Consider the following 13,958-nt stretch of genomic DNA (forward strand, 5'->3'; position numbering starts at 1 on the left):
AAACTGCACTGCATAAGCAACACACCTTCACATATTCACATATTCCCAGCCAGGTTCATCCTCAGGACTGCAGAAAAAAAAAAAGAAAGAAAGAAAAGAAAAGAAAAAGAAAAACACAGAGCACAGACATGGGTGAAGTCAGATGTCAGCTCATTTATATGGAAATTAGTCACTGAATGCAAACCAGCAAAATTGATTTTTTTTTTTTGCTCTTATAAAGCCAATTTAGTTTCATAATTGTTGCTGGCGTTGTTCATTCTATGGCTTTCTTGGGAGACTAGACGCAGGTAAAATGTATTTGATCATTTTAGAGATGAAATTCTGCTTGTGAGTACCTGAGTGTAAGTTGATATAACAGGATCCCTGAATTTAAATGCTGATGGCTCCTGACATAGCTAGGGGAGAGCTGGCATCAAGGACTGCCATTTTCTGAAATATTACAGATGCACACAAAGACCCTGGATTCTGTGAGTAAAGGAAATACCTAGTCTCTCTCTGTCTCTGTCTTTGTTTCTCTCTTTCTCTCTTTCTCTCTCTCTCTCTCTCTCTCTCTCTCTCTCTCTCGCCCCTGCACCTTTGCCCTGCTTCTCACCATAGATTCTCATTTATCTGACTTATCTTCCCATCTCTTGTCATTTCTCTCTCCTGGGTGCTTGGACATCTTAAGTCATAACTATCTGAACCTATTTAAATGACAGGCTCGTGTCCTGGCTAGATTTTTCGTCAAAGCCACACAAACCAGGGTCATCTGAGAGGAGGAATCTAATCTTTTTTAAAACTTTTTATTGGTTCCTTGTGAATTTCACATCACACACCCCAATTCCACTCACCTCCACCTCCCATCAGACCCACTCACCACCCCTGCAACCTCCCTCCAAACAAACAAACAAACAAAAATCTTGTTCTGGAAGCTGTAGTGTGTCACCGTGTGTCCCACAGTGTACCCTTTTGGCCAAACTTCTTTGCTTGCAAATGTTCACTGAGATGAGTCCTAGGTCTGGTGCCTCTGGCTTCTGCTACTCTATCAATACTGGGGTCTCCCCAGGACTCTGAAATATCCTGTTGCTGTCCTCTGTAACCGAGCTCCTGCAGCTTTGGATCTGCAGGCACAGCCCCTTCACGAGCTCCAGCAGTTCTAGACGGTGTAAATGTTGGGCTTAAGCCCTGGATCTGGGCCTAAGAGGTATCTCAGGCTGGTCAGTCCAACAGGCTAGCTTTCCTGCCCCCACACCATTGGGGTAAGCTCTCCTGCCTTCCCCCAGCTGGACTAGCCAATGCTGCGGCCAGCAAGGTGCACAGCCAGCTCTTCTGCTCTCACGCCTTTGCGGCTGGCTCATCCAAGCCTACACCCCTGTCAGGGTCAGCTCTGCTGTGCTGCCCAAGCAAGGCACAGGGCCTGCTCTCCCTCTCTCAGGCCCTCTGGAGGGGAAAATCTTAACTGAGATAATGCCACCGTAAGAATGGCTTAGAAGCAAGTCTGTGCGGCATTTTCTTGGTTACTGACTGAGAAGGGAAGGCCCAGTGCACTGTGGGTAGTGCCACTCTTGGGCTGTTGGTCTTGGGGTTTATAAAACAGCCTGAGAAAGCCATGGAGAGCACGCTTGTAAGCAGCACTCCCCCATACCTCCTGCTTCAGGTCCTGCCTCAAAGTTCTTTCCCTGACTTCCCTTCATAACAGACTGTGATCAGGACATGGGAGCCAAATAAGCGCTTTCCTCCAAGCTGCTTTTGTTTGTGGTATTTTGTTTACTGCACTATAATGCAAACTAGGGCACAGGCATACAAAAAACAGGTGACTGCATACAACACAGCTCACCAGACGATTACCTAGAATTTTTCAGGCTACAAGGAAGGCGTTTTCTTCTTCTGATAGACTAATCTGAATTCTCCTCTCCCTCCTTTGACCCCTATTTTTCTTTCTTCTTTCTTCCTTCCTTTCTCCAGTGCCAAGATTCAACCCAGGGCTTGCTGCCTGTGTAGGCAAGCAATCTCCCTCCTAGCTGAAACTCAATCCTGGTGATTCTGGCGTAGGGAACAGCTACCCTATGCCAATACCTTCAGACTCTACTGCCATGGAAATAGAGATTAGAAGCAAACCAAGTCAACCTTATATTTAGCATCCTGAAGAAGAAAAACTAAGTTTAGACTGTAAGGCTATAAAACAGTAAAATCCACATTCTATAAGGTATTTTAAGAGAATACAATAATACAGGGACATATTTCTAATTTAATTTTGGTCCTAAAAATAAAACAGAGGAATCTTAAGGGAGAAGCAGACAGTGTGTGGGTATGGGCATGACAACAATGGGCTTCATCTATAATTTCAGCTCCCTAATGCCTTCAGCTCAACATGGCTGCTTTCTTTCCAACTTAAGTGTGGATTCCACAGCACCAGTATAGAGCAAACTCAGTACCCCTTCCCAGTGTTGCAAATCACCGTGTTCCCAAGTGTGAATGGCACTTTCCTTTCCCTTGTGCCGCCCAAGGGAAAATGCGCCGGTATACGGAAAGACAGCAGAACTCAGCATGACTTCTTGGCTCAGAAAGACAGCTAAAAAAGATGGCTTCTAAAAAAACTGACTCCCGTATGGAGGAAAAGCCTGAAGGTCCTGATGAAGCAGTATGTGGGGTGTGTGTGGAGAAATGATGAGCTGGGTGCACGTGCCGCTGCCGATCTGTGGACTAGTTTGCTCGTACCTGTCTTTTCCTTGGCTTCTGAGACACCACCCTCTCAGCTTTCTCCATATTTGGATTTTTCTTTTCCAGCCCTGGTGCTGCCTCCTCTTCTTCTACCTACTCATTGACCATAGGAGGTATCCAAGGCTGATCTTAGACCTGTGGCAGGTCCCATTTCCCCTCCTAATCCTACAGACACTGCTCTCATTTAGAATTTCATGGATGAATTATACTTACAAGGTTCCATCACTGCTCAGAACTCTCCCTGAAGTACTAGGCCACATGCCCCACATCCTAGAAGCCTGCTAATTGGCTCAAAGGGCTTCAAATTCAAGAGCTGAGTGTCTGGCTTGGTACAATGCCCCATGTGCTCTCATTTCACCACATACTATGTTCTTTTCTCAACCAAATTGTTTTCTTCCTATTTTTGCAGATACACAGCGTTCCCTTCAACAATGGGACCTTTGTACATATAGTGCCTTCTCTCTACGCCCCATCTTCTTTCTGTATCTCCACTTCTCTCCCACTCATCACTATGACTTCAGTTCAAGTATCAACTTGGTGCAGCCACCTTTTTTGACTTGTCTCACAGCACATTAAAGACATCAGCTATTCTGGGTTCTTACAATCCCTTGTGCTTCCTTGGGTGTGTGTTTAAAGAGGAGTATCTCTCTTCCTGAGTTTTCCGGGTCCTGCCACAAGAAGAGTGATCATGCCTGCTTTTGTTTTGTCTTCTATCTCAAATGTTTATTGAGGTGTTAGGACCATAAATCAACTAAAATCATAGCCATTTGTGAGAAACCTGTCAGAATTTGTGAGAATGGAAAAGAGAAATATTTGTATGAAAAAAAAATATTTGTATGAAGCATCTATCTTGCAAATGCAGACCTGGCAAGACACCAGCACTTCTAACATCATGAGGAAATCGCTTCTTGAGCTCCAGTGCACCTTCTCATGAGCACCAGGCTCTTGCAGGGAGGACTGCGGAGCTCTCTGGCCCCCAACAGAGATGAGTGTTTGGATGTTTTCTTCAGTTAAAAAAAAAGAAAAGTATAAAAATGCAGTTCACGGAGACTACTTGCAGAGTCCAGTCCTTCCTCCTTGACTCCGCCCCCTGGGGACTCCTGGGAACCTCATGGCAGACCCAGCCTTCATCCAACCTTTGGCTAGACTCTTTCAGTGCCCCCTTCTAGCCTATCCTCATTCCTCTGTGTTGTCCCCTTTACTTAGAAACACACTCTACCAGGGACTCCCAGTGGCCACACCTGGCAGGGACTCAGCAGCACGCCCTACCAGGCAACCCACAGTACACAGTGGAATGAAATGATGAAAACAGTTCAATATATGAAAGTAGAAATAGAATCATGAAGGAAAACTCAAACTGAGGTAAAATTAGAAGTGAAAAATTTAGGAAGTCAAACAAAAACCTTAGCGTAAGCCTCACCAAGAGGAAGAAAGGATGTAAGGCACTAAAGACAAGAATGAAGAAATGAAAAAAAAAGAATGAAGAAATAGTTATCTCAGTCAAAGGAAATGTTACCTCTAAAAACCAAGGTGCAAAACGTTCACGAAATCTGAGACATTATGAAAAGACCAAATCTACAAATAGGAATAGAGGAAGGAGAAAAGAACAACCACCCGTGTTAAAGGTACAGAAAATACTTTCAACAAAATCATAGAAGAAAATTTGCCTAACCCAAATACAAGAAGCATACAGAACACCAAATAGACTGGACCGAAAAAAAAAATTTATAATAATAATAATAATAATAATCAAAACACTAAACATACAGAACAAAGAAAGAATATTAAAGGCAGCAAGGGGAAAAGACCAAGAAACATATATAGACCCATTACAGTCTCAATGGAATCCCAATGGAGACTCTAAAAGCCAAGACAAGCCTGAACAGATGTTCTACAAGCTCTGAGAGTTCACAGATGCCAGCCCAAACTACTATACCCAACAAAAAGTTGAATCACAATAGAGAGAAAAAAAATTCACAATAAAGCCAATTTTATGCAGCATCTATCTAAATATCCAGGTCTAGAGAAGGCATTAGAAGGAAAACTTCAATATGAAGAAGTTAATTACACCCAAGGAAACACAAAAATAAATAATCCCAGACAACCAAATCAAAAAAGAAGGAAAACAAAACCCACACTACAACAAACCCATGGGAAGCAACATTGTTGATAACTCTGAACATCCATGGTTTCAACTGCCCACCAAAAAGCCAACGACTAACAGATTGGATTTGAAACCAGGTTTCATCCTTTTTCTGTACCCAAGAAACACAACTAACCATCAAAAATAGATATCACCTCAGGATATAAAAATGGAAAAGATGTTCCAAGCAAATGGACCTGAGAAGCAAACTGTTGTAGCCATTTTACTATATGACAACATAGATTTTAAACCCAAACTAATGAAAACAGATAGGGAAGGACACTACATACTCATCAAAGGAATGAGCCACCGAGAGGATATTGGCATTCTAAACATTTATGCACAAAATACAAAAACACAAAATTCATAAAAGAACTACTAGATCCCACCATTTGGCTGCAGTTTTCATGATTTCCTTGCTTTTAATTGCTGAGCAGTATTCCATTGTGTAGATGTACCACAATTTCTGTATCCATTCCTCAACTGAGGGACATCTGGGTTGTTTCCAGGTTCTGGCTATTACGAATAAAGCTGCTATGAACATGGTTGAACAAATGTCCTTGTGTACTTGAGCTTCTTTTGGATATATGCCTAGGTGTGGTATAGCTGGATCTTGAGGAAGCGCTATTCCTAATTGTCTGAGAAAGCGCCAAATTGATTTCCATAGTGGATGTACAAGTTTACATTCCCACCAGCAGTGGAGGAGGGTTCCCCTTTCTCCACATCCTCTCCACATGTGTTGTCACGTGAGTTCTTGATCTTAGCCATTCTGACAGGTATAAGGTGAAATCTCAGGTCATTTTGATTTGCATTTCCCTGATGAGTAAGGATGCTGAGCATTTCTTTATGTGTTTCTCTGCCATTTGGTATTCCTCTATTGAGAATTCTGTTTAGCTCTGTACCCATTTTTTAATTGGTTTACTTGATTTGTTGCTCTTTAACTTCTTGAGTACTTTATATATTCTGGATATTAGCTCTCTGTCAGACGTAGGGTTGGTGAAGATCCTTTCCCAATCTGTAGGCTGTCATTTCATTCTGATGTCAGTGTCCTTTCCTTTACAGAAACTTTTCAGTTTCATGAGGTCCCATTTATTGATTGTTGATCTTAGAGCCTGTGCTGTTGGTGTTCTGTTGAGGAAGTTGTCTCCTGTGCCAATGAGCTCAGGGCTCTTCCTCACTTTTTCTTGTAATAGGTTTAGTGTGTCTGGTTTTATGGTGAAATCTTTGATCTTCCTGGACTTTAGTTTTGTGCAGGGTGATAAGTATGGACCTATTTGCATTTTTCTACATGTAGATACCCAGTTAGACCAGGACCATTGGTTGAAAATGCTCTTTTTTCTAATGTATGGTTTTGGCATCTTTATCAAAGATCAGGTTTCCATAAGTGTGTGGGTTTATTTCAGGGTCTTCTATTGGATTCCATTGATCCACCAGCCTGTTTCTATACCAGTACCATGCAGTTTTTATTACTGCTGTTCTGTAGTACAGCTTGAGATCAGGGATGGAGATACATCCAGAAGACATTTTATTATCTTGTGATTATCCAGTAATTCTGGGTTTCTTCTTATTCCATATAAAGTTGAGAAACTTTTTTTCAAGTTTTGTAAAGAATTGTGTTGGTAACTTGATGGGAATTGCATTGAATCTGTAGATTGCTTTTGGTAAGATGGCCATTTTACTATGTTAATCCTGCCAAACCATGAGCATGGGAGATCTTTCCATCTTCTGATATTTTCTTCTAATTTTTCCTTCAGAAACTTGAAGTTTTTCTTATACAGGTCTTTGACTTGCTTGGTTAGAGTTACACCAAGGTACTTTATGTCCTTTGTGGCTATTGTGACAGGTGTTGTTTCCCTAATTTCTTTCTCAGCCCCTTTGTCTTCTGTATACAGGAGGGCAACTGCTTTTTTTTAAATTAATTTTGCATCCAGTCACATTGCTGAAGGTATTTATCAGCTGTAGGAGCTCCTGGCAGAATTTTTAGGGTCACTCATGTATACTATCATATCATCTGCAATAGTGATACTTTGACTTTTTTCCAAACTGAATCCCCTTGATCTCCTTTATTTGTCTTATTGCTCTAGCAAGGACTTCAAGAACTATGTTGAAGAGATATGGAGAGAGTGAGTAGTCTTGCTTTGTCCCTGATTTCAGTGGGATTGATTTAGGTTTCTCTCTGTTTAGTTTGATGTTGGCTATATGCTTGCTGTATATTGCCTTTACTATGTTTAGGTAAGTGCCTTGTATCCCTGATTTCTCTAGGACTTTAAACATGAATGGGTGCTGGATTTTGTCAAATGTGTTTTCGACATCTAAGGAGATTATCATGTGGGAACTAGAAAAGATCATCCTGAGTGAGGTATCCCGGAGGCAGAGAGATACACATGGTATAGATTCACTTAGAAGTGGATATTAGACATAATATAGGATAACCATACTAAAATCTGTACACCTAAAGAAGCTAAGCAACAAGGAGGACCCTGGGTAAGATGATCAATCTTCATTCAGAAAGGCAAATGGAATAGACATTGAAAGAAGGTGAAAATAAGAAACAAGACAGGAGCCTACCACAGAGGGCCTCTGAAAGACTCTACCCAGCAGGGTATCAAAGCAGATACTGAGACTTATAGCCAAACTTTGGGCAGAATACAGGGAATCTTATGAAAGAAGGGGAGATAGAAAGACCTGAAAGGGTCTGGAGCTCCACAAGAAGAACAACACGACAAAAAATCTGGGCTTAGGGGTCGTTTCTTAGACTGATACTCCAACAAGGACCATTCATGGAGATAACCTGGACTCCCTGCACAGAGGTACGCAGTGGCAGCTCAGTCTCCAAAATGGGGTCCCAAATAAGTGGAGCAGGGACTGTCTCTGACATGAACTCAGTGGCTGGCTCTTTGATCACCTCCCCATGAGTGGGGAGTAGCCTGACCAGGCCACAGAGGAACACTATGAAAGACAGTCCTGATGAGACCTGATAGGCTAGAGTCAGATGGAAAGGGAGGAGGTCCTCCACTATCAGTGGACTGAGAAAGGGGCATGGGAGGAGATGAAAGAGGGAAGGAGGGAGAAGTTGGGAGGGTGGAGCTACAGCTGGGATACAAAATGAATAAATTGTAAGAAAAAAATTATATTAAAAAAGTAATTTACTGAAGTCAAACGTAAATGAAAAGTGTAATAGTTGTGAGAAATGCTGTTTATAAAAGTGCTAAGGTTGATTTAAAACAAACAAACAAAAAGAACACTACGATGGCTAAAATCACATATTGACCTTCATACTATAATAGTGGATGACTTCAATACCCACTCTTGCTAATAGATAGATCATCCAGACAAAAACTAAACAGAGAATACTGCAGGTAAATGGTGTCATTAATCATATAGACCTAGCAGTTTACCCAAACACAAAAGAATATTCTTTTTTCTCAGCTCCTCATGCACCTGTCTCCAAAATTTACCACAATACTTGAACACAAATCAAGTCTCAACAGATAGAAAAACAAACAAACAAACAAAAACAACAAAAAAAAACTAAACAACACTCTGCACCCTATCGATGTTACTGATTTTATTAAAGGATAAATTTTGTTTCATTCGGTCTTTGTATTATTATTATTATTATTATTATTATTATTATTATTATTATTGGTCTGGTTGTTTGCATCTATTTAATTTCAACCCTGAGTTTCTTTATTTCTTCCTGTATATCCCTTTTGAGTGTTATTTTTTGTTTGTTTGCTTGTTTGTTTTAGAGATTTCAGGTGTATCATTAAGTTACTAATAGGAGATCTCTCTAATTTTTTTCTTTTAAACAGAGGCACTTAGTGCTATGAACTTGCCTCTTAGAACCATCTTCCGTGTGCCCCATAAACCTGGGCATGTTGTGGTTTAATTTTCATTCAATTCTAAAAAAATCCTTCTTGATTTCTGTCTTGACCTATATTTTTATCTTTTCTTTCTTGTTTTGTTTTGGTTTTGTTTTTGTTTGTTTGTTTTCTGAGACAGGGTTTCTCTCTACAGCCCTAGGTGTTCTGGACTATGGCTGTAGAAACCTAAGCCAAATAAAATCCATCCTCTCCAAATTGTTTTTGGTTATAGTGTTTCATCATAGCAATAATAACCCAAACTAAGACAAGTAGATTTCATCCCAGAGATGCAGGGAGGATTCAACATACATAAATAGATAAATGTGATCACCATATAAACAGACTGAAAGACAAAAACCACATGATCATATCATTATATATGCATTAGATTTCTGCATTAGATGGAGAAAAAAGCCTTTGACAAAATCCAACATCCCTTTATTATAAAAGTTCTGAAGAAATTAGGGATACAAAGGACATACCTCAACATAATAAAAGCAGTTTACAGCAAAACTATAACTGACATCAACCTAAATGGAGAGAAACTCAGAGCATTTGCATTAAAATAAGGAACAAGTTAAGGTTGTTCCCTCTCTCCATACCTATTCAATATAATATTTGAAATCTTAGCTAGAGCAATAAGACAACTTCAGGAAAGCAAGGAGATAAAATAAAAAAAAGAGAGATTTCAAAGCATCTTTATTTACAGATGATAAAATTTATAATATAAATTACCCCAAAAACTTTACCACAAAACTCCTACAGCTGATAAATACTTTCAGCAAAGTGGCAGGATATAAAATTAACTCACAAATATCAGTAACCTTCTTATATAGAAATGATAAAGAGAAAAGAAGTCAAGGAAACTACACCTTTCAAAAAATATATCTTGGGGTAACTCTAACCAAGATTTGTATAATAAAAAATTTAACACATTGAAGAAAGAAACTGAAGAAGATATCAGTAGATGGAAAATTTTCCCATGCTCAAGGATCAGTAAGATTTATATAGTGAAAATAGATATTCCATTAAAAGCAATCTACACACTTAATGCAATCCCCCAATACAATTCCTCACAGAACCTGAAAAGACAACTTTTAGCTTCATATGGAAACACAAGAAAACTGGGATGGGGGAAAAAACTTAATAATAAAAGAACTGCTGGAGGTGTCAGCACCACCCCAGGTTCCAGTTCTATACTACTGAGCTGTAGTAAGAAAAACAGCCAGGTATTGGCATAAAACCAGTCATGGTGATCAATGGAATAGAAGATCCAAAGACTACACTTATGAGCACCTGAGTATTGACAAAGAAGCCAGAAACACTCAAGAGAGAGAGAGAGAGAGAGAGAGAGAGAGAGAGAGAGGAAGGGAGGGAGAAAGAGAGAAAGAGCGAGCTTGAAAAGCAGGCTATAATCTGTATAAGTACAGAGTTTTTTTTGTTTTTTGTTTTTTATATAGTAAGGAACTAGGGGAAGGATCTCCTTCGGAAGGTGAGATAGAATAGATGGTTATAGATGGGTAAGGGTGGGGGAGACTGAATTGGAGAGCCAAAGAGGGAGGAGGAGAAAGGTGGGGAAGAAATATGGGAAGGGACAGCTAAAACTAAGACCTGTTCGAGGAGTTGTACGGAAACCTACCACATATATGAAAGGAATCTAAGTGGAATCAACAAATAACAGGGAGACAAAGCCCCAGCTAGATATCTCTTGCCACCAAATGAAAACTCTAGCGTTGGGAATGGGATAGATCTAATTGTTCACCAAAGGGGCTCATGCAAACCCCCAAACAACTTAGGCCACTGCCAAGGTTATTGTTTGCTCTCTACAAACTGATCATAGGGCCCTCTTGCTGAAGACAACCCCTACATAACTCACTGAACACAAAGAACTCAAGCTGGTGCCTACCTAGAGCTTTCATTCATACTAACTGGTTTCAATGGTAGCAGAAAGCACTCTGCATGCTGCCAGAGAAGAAGGGTAAACAAAAATCCAGGTATAACTCCTTGAATCTACAAGGGTGGCCTGCCTACATGATACACTGGTGCAACAGAGGCACAAAGGCTGCAGGAGAAACCAACCACTCTCTGTTTGGATTTAAAGCCCACTCCATGAAATGCAGCCCATACCCAACACTCTTTCAGTGCTCAAGAACCTGAGACTTGATAAGCCAGAGACCTAGGGAGAAAAAATGTACTGCTGTTCTGCTTATGGACCACAGCAATAAAATGACTCCTACTGACATTCAGCCATGCTCGTAGATCCCTGTCTTGCTCAGCCACCATCAGAGAAGCTTCTTCCCACGGTGATGGGAACAGCTATGGAGACCCACAAGTGGACAATGAGCAGAGAGTGAGACATTGGATTACTCAGTCCTAAGTGGGATGTCTCCATTAAATCTGTTCCTTCAGGGTACTGAGAACTCTGTGGAAGAGGAGGTAGGAAGTCTATAAGAACCAGTAGATATGGAACACCAAGGAAACAAGACCTTCCAGACACAGTAAGACTAATGAACACTTTTTAAAGTCAGACACTGATGCTTCATGTTCAGGGCCTGCCCAGGTCTCAAGCAGATGGGATCTCAGTACTTAATAGGAAAAGTAGACAGAAGCCCTGATCCTAATCTGTTGCACCTGCAGGACACTTATTCCTTGGCTGGCTCATAGCTGGCTGAGGCTGTAAAAGAGGGTAATGAGAACTACATAGGTTGCTCTGCCATTCACAGATGTTTAGATCCAAGTGGAATCACAGAAAATCCCCTCTTCCATTGTCAGTGCTCCCTGAAACCAACAGCTCTCTAGAGACTTGTGAGGATGGCTTTGTGAACACCGTCCGTGATGGAGGAGTCTAAGGAGGAGCACTCCTCACAAGAACAGAACATTTGAGCACAACCCTCTGCCTGCCCCTCTCGCACTTTGTTTCTTCACAGCACTTATCACCATAAGCACCACTAGTAAATAAAATAAAAATAATCAAGGCTTTGTTTCCTATACATTGTCTGTCCTGACGACAGAGTGGGGTCACAACACCAGCCACTAGGTTCTGTGTGTAGTTTCCCCAGTACTGAGAACAGAGAGAACTTGATGATGGAATGGCTGCGCCTTCAAGGAGACTGTGAGGGAGTTGTGTTTGGAGACACAACATCCAAATGGGACTGGCACAGAAGGAAGCCGCTTGGTTTCCCTGGGTCATTGGAATGAAGGGGCATGGATCTCTCCTTGAGGGACTGAGGTGGAGTAGCTGTGGGTACACACAAAACAGTGACAGAAAGAGAAAGAAAAATGCCTCTGGCCAGGCAGTGGGGATATTTTCTTCTCTTTTGACAAATTATGTCTTTTATTTTTGAGATATAATTACATCATTTCTCCCGCCCCTTTCCTCTTTCTAAACCCTCCCATATACTCCTCTTTTGCTCTTCCAAATTCATCATGTCTTTTTACTAACTGTTGTTATATACATATATCTGTATATACATACATATATTCCTAAGTATAATCTGTTCAGTATAAGTATAATGTTACTTGTATGTATGTTTTCAGGGCTGACCATTTGGTATTGGATAATCAATTGGTGTGATTATCCTTGGGGAAAACGACTTCTCCCACTCTCACCATTCCTTAGTTGCCTGTAGCTCTTTGTGTGGAGCTAAGGCCTCATGAACTTTCTTTCATCTGCCTTAGCATGTCTATTGCCCTTCTTTAGCTTATGTTTAGGCAGTCATCATGGTCAGACTTTACGCATATAGCTTTTGATATTCCTAGAAGGTACAATATCACAGCAAAACCCATGTTCCTCTGGATTTTAGAATCTTTCCACCCCTTCTTTCACAGTGAACCTAAGCCATAGATGTAAGAGCTGCAGTTGTATCCGTTGGGACCAGGCTCCACAATTCTGCGTTTTGATTGGTTGTGGCTTTCTATACTGTGGTCTCCTTTGGTTACGAAGAGAGGTTCCTTTGATGAGGGGTGAGGACTACACTCATCTGTGGACACAGAAACAGATATTTAGGATGTAGTTAGGAATTATGCTGGTTCAGTAAAGTGACAGTTGAAAGTTCTCTAATATCCATGACATCCTTCGGTAGTTGGCTAGGTTTCCAGTATGAGGCATGCTTTACCTCTTGTTGAGTGGGTCTTAAGTCCAATTAGAGTGCTCTTGGTTACCACCAAGTCATGCATGCCACTACTGTATTCTTGTGGTTATTGTGCCGTGCTTGTCATTGTTGTGGTTTGCAGGCATCGCAGCTGGGTAAAGTCATTTGGTATTTCCTTCTGGAAGCTTGCATGACACCTTGCTTTATGGTACCATGATATCTAGACCTCAAGAAAGCTTTAAGTCAGTTCCAGCTCAGGGGTTTCTGTGCTCTTTGTCCAAAGTATATGGTATCTTCAGCAATAAGGACTTTTCACCCACTTCTGAGGGCAACCAAGTACAACAGCAAAGGCTTATATATAATGTTTTGGAGTTTTGGACAACTCCAAACAACAACTCAAAAAGAAGGCTTCTTCTGCTTGGTGTTATTTTTATTGTCACTGTTAGTCTACGGATCTTGGATGGAACATTGTCAGCCCAGATGGAAATTTTCATATAAACTCTATACGTATATTTACATAGAGAGTTAGGTGTGTTATATGTATTTTAAAATAGGTAGCTAGTAACATGATTCCTTAGGGCTTTTTCAGACACTCTTATTTTACCATCCTATTTTTTCTTCTGTATTTATCTTCCTTCTTCTTCCTTCCTAGAGCCTTCCATTTTCCCAATTTTCCTGACCAGATCACTTGTACCATGCTATTCCTCTCTATTGTTTTCCCAGCCCTGACTCTGCAATGGTCTTTTTTTTCCCCCCTGGTTCTGCAGTTACACCAAGCTACGTATTTAACTAAAAGCCTCAGACGAGCGAGAACAGGCAATCCTATCGTTCTGGGTCTGAGTTACATCCCTCAATATGATCTTTTTTAGTCTCATCCGTTTCTAGCAAAAGCTCATGATTTCCTTTTTCTTTGTGGCTGCATAATATTCTATAGTGTATATGTACCATATTTTCACTATCCATTCGTCGATTGTATTGCTTGTAGGACATTCAAGTTGTTCTGATTTCCCAGCGCTTGTGAATAGAACAGCAGTGACCATGTCCGAGCAACTGCGGTAGAAGACATCCAGATAGCCGCGACACGTGGTAGAGTTGTTTTTAGCTTTTTGAGAACCCTCCACGCCGATTTCCAGAGTGACTGAAGCAGGCTGCAATCTC

At 40.9% G+C, this 13,958-nt stretch overlaps 1 protein-coding gene across 2 annotated transcripts in view; it reads right to left on the bottom strand.

Moving 5' to 3' along the window:
- Chn2 (chimerin 2) overlaps positions 1–13,958 on the bottom strand; it is a 267,306-nt gene that overhangs the window by 106,496 nt on the left and 146,852 nt on the right. The window lies entirely within an intron of this gene.

The sequence above is a fragment of the Meriones unguiculatus genome, chromosome 3 (assembly GCF_030254825.1).
Source record: "Meriones unguiculatus strain TT.TT164.6M chromosome 3, Bangor_MerUng_6.1, whole genome shotgun sequence".
In the NCBI taxonomy this organism is placed as follows: domain Eukaryota; kingdom Metazoa; phylum Chordata; class Mammalia; order Rodentia; family Muridae; genus Meriones; species Meriones unguiculatus.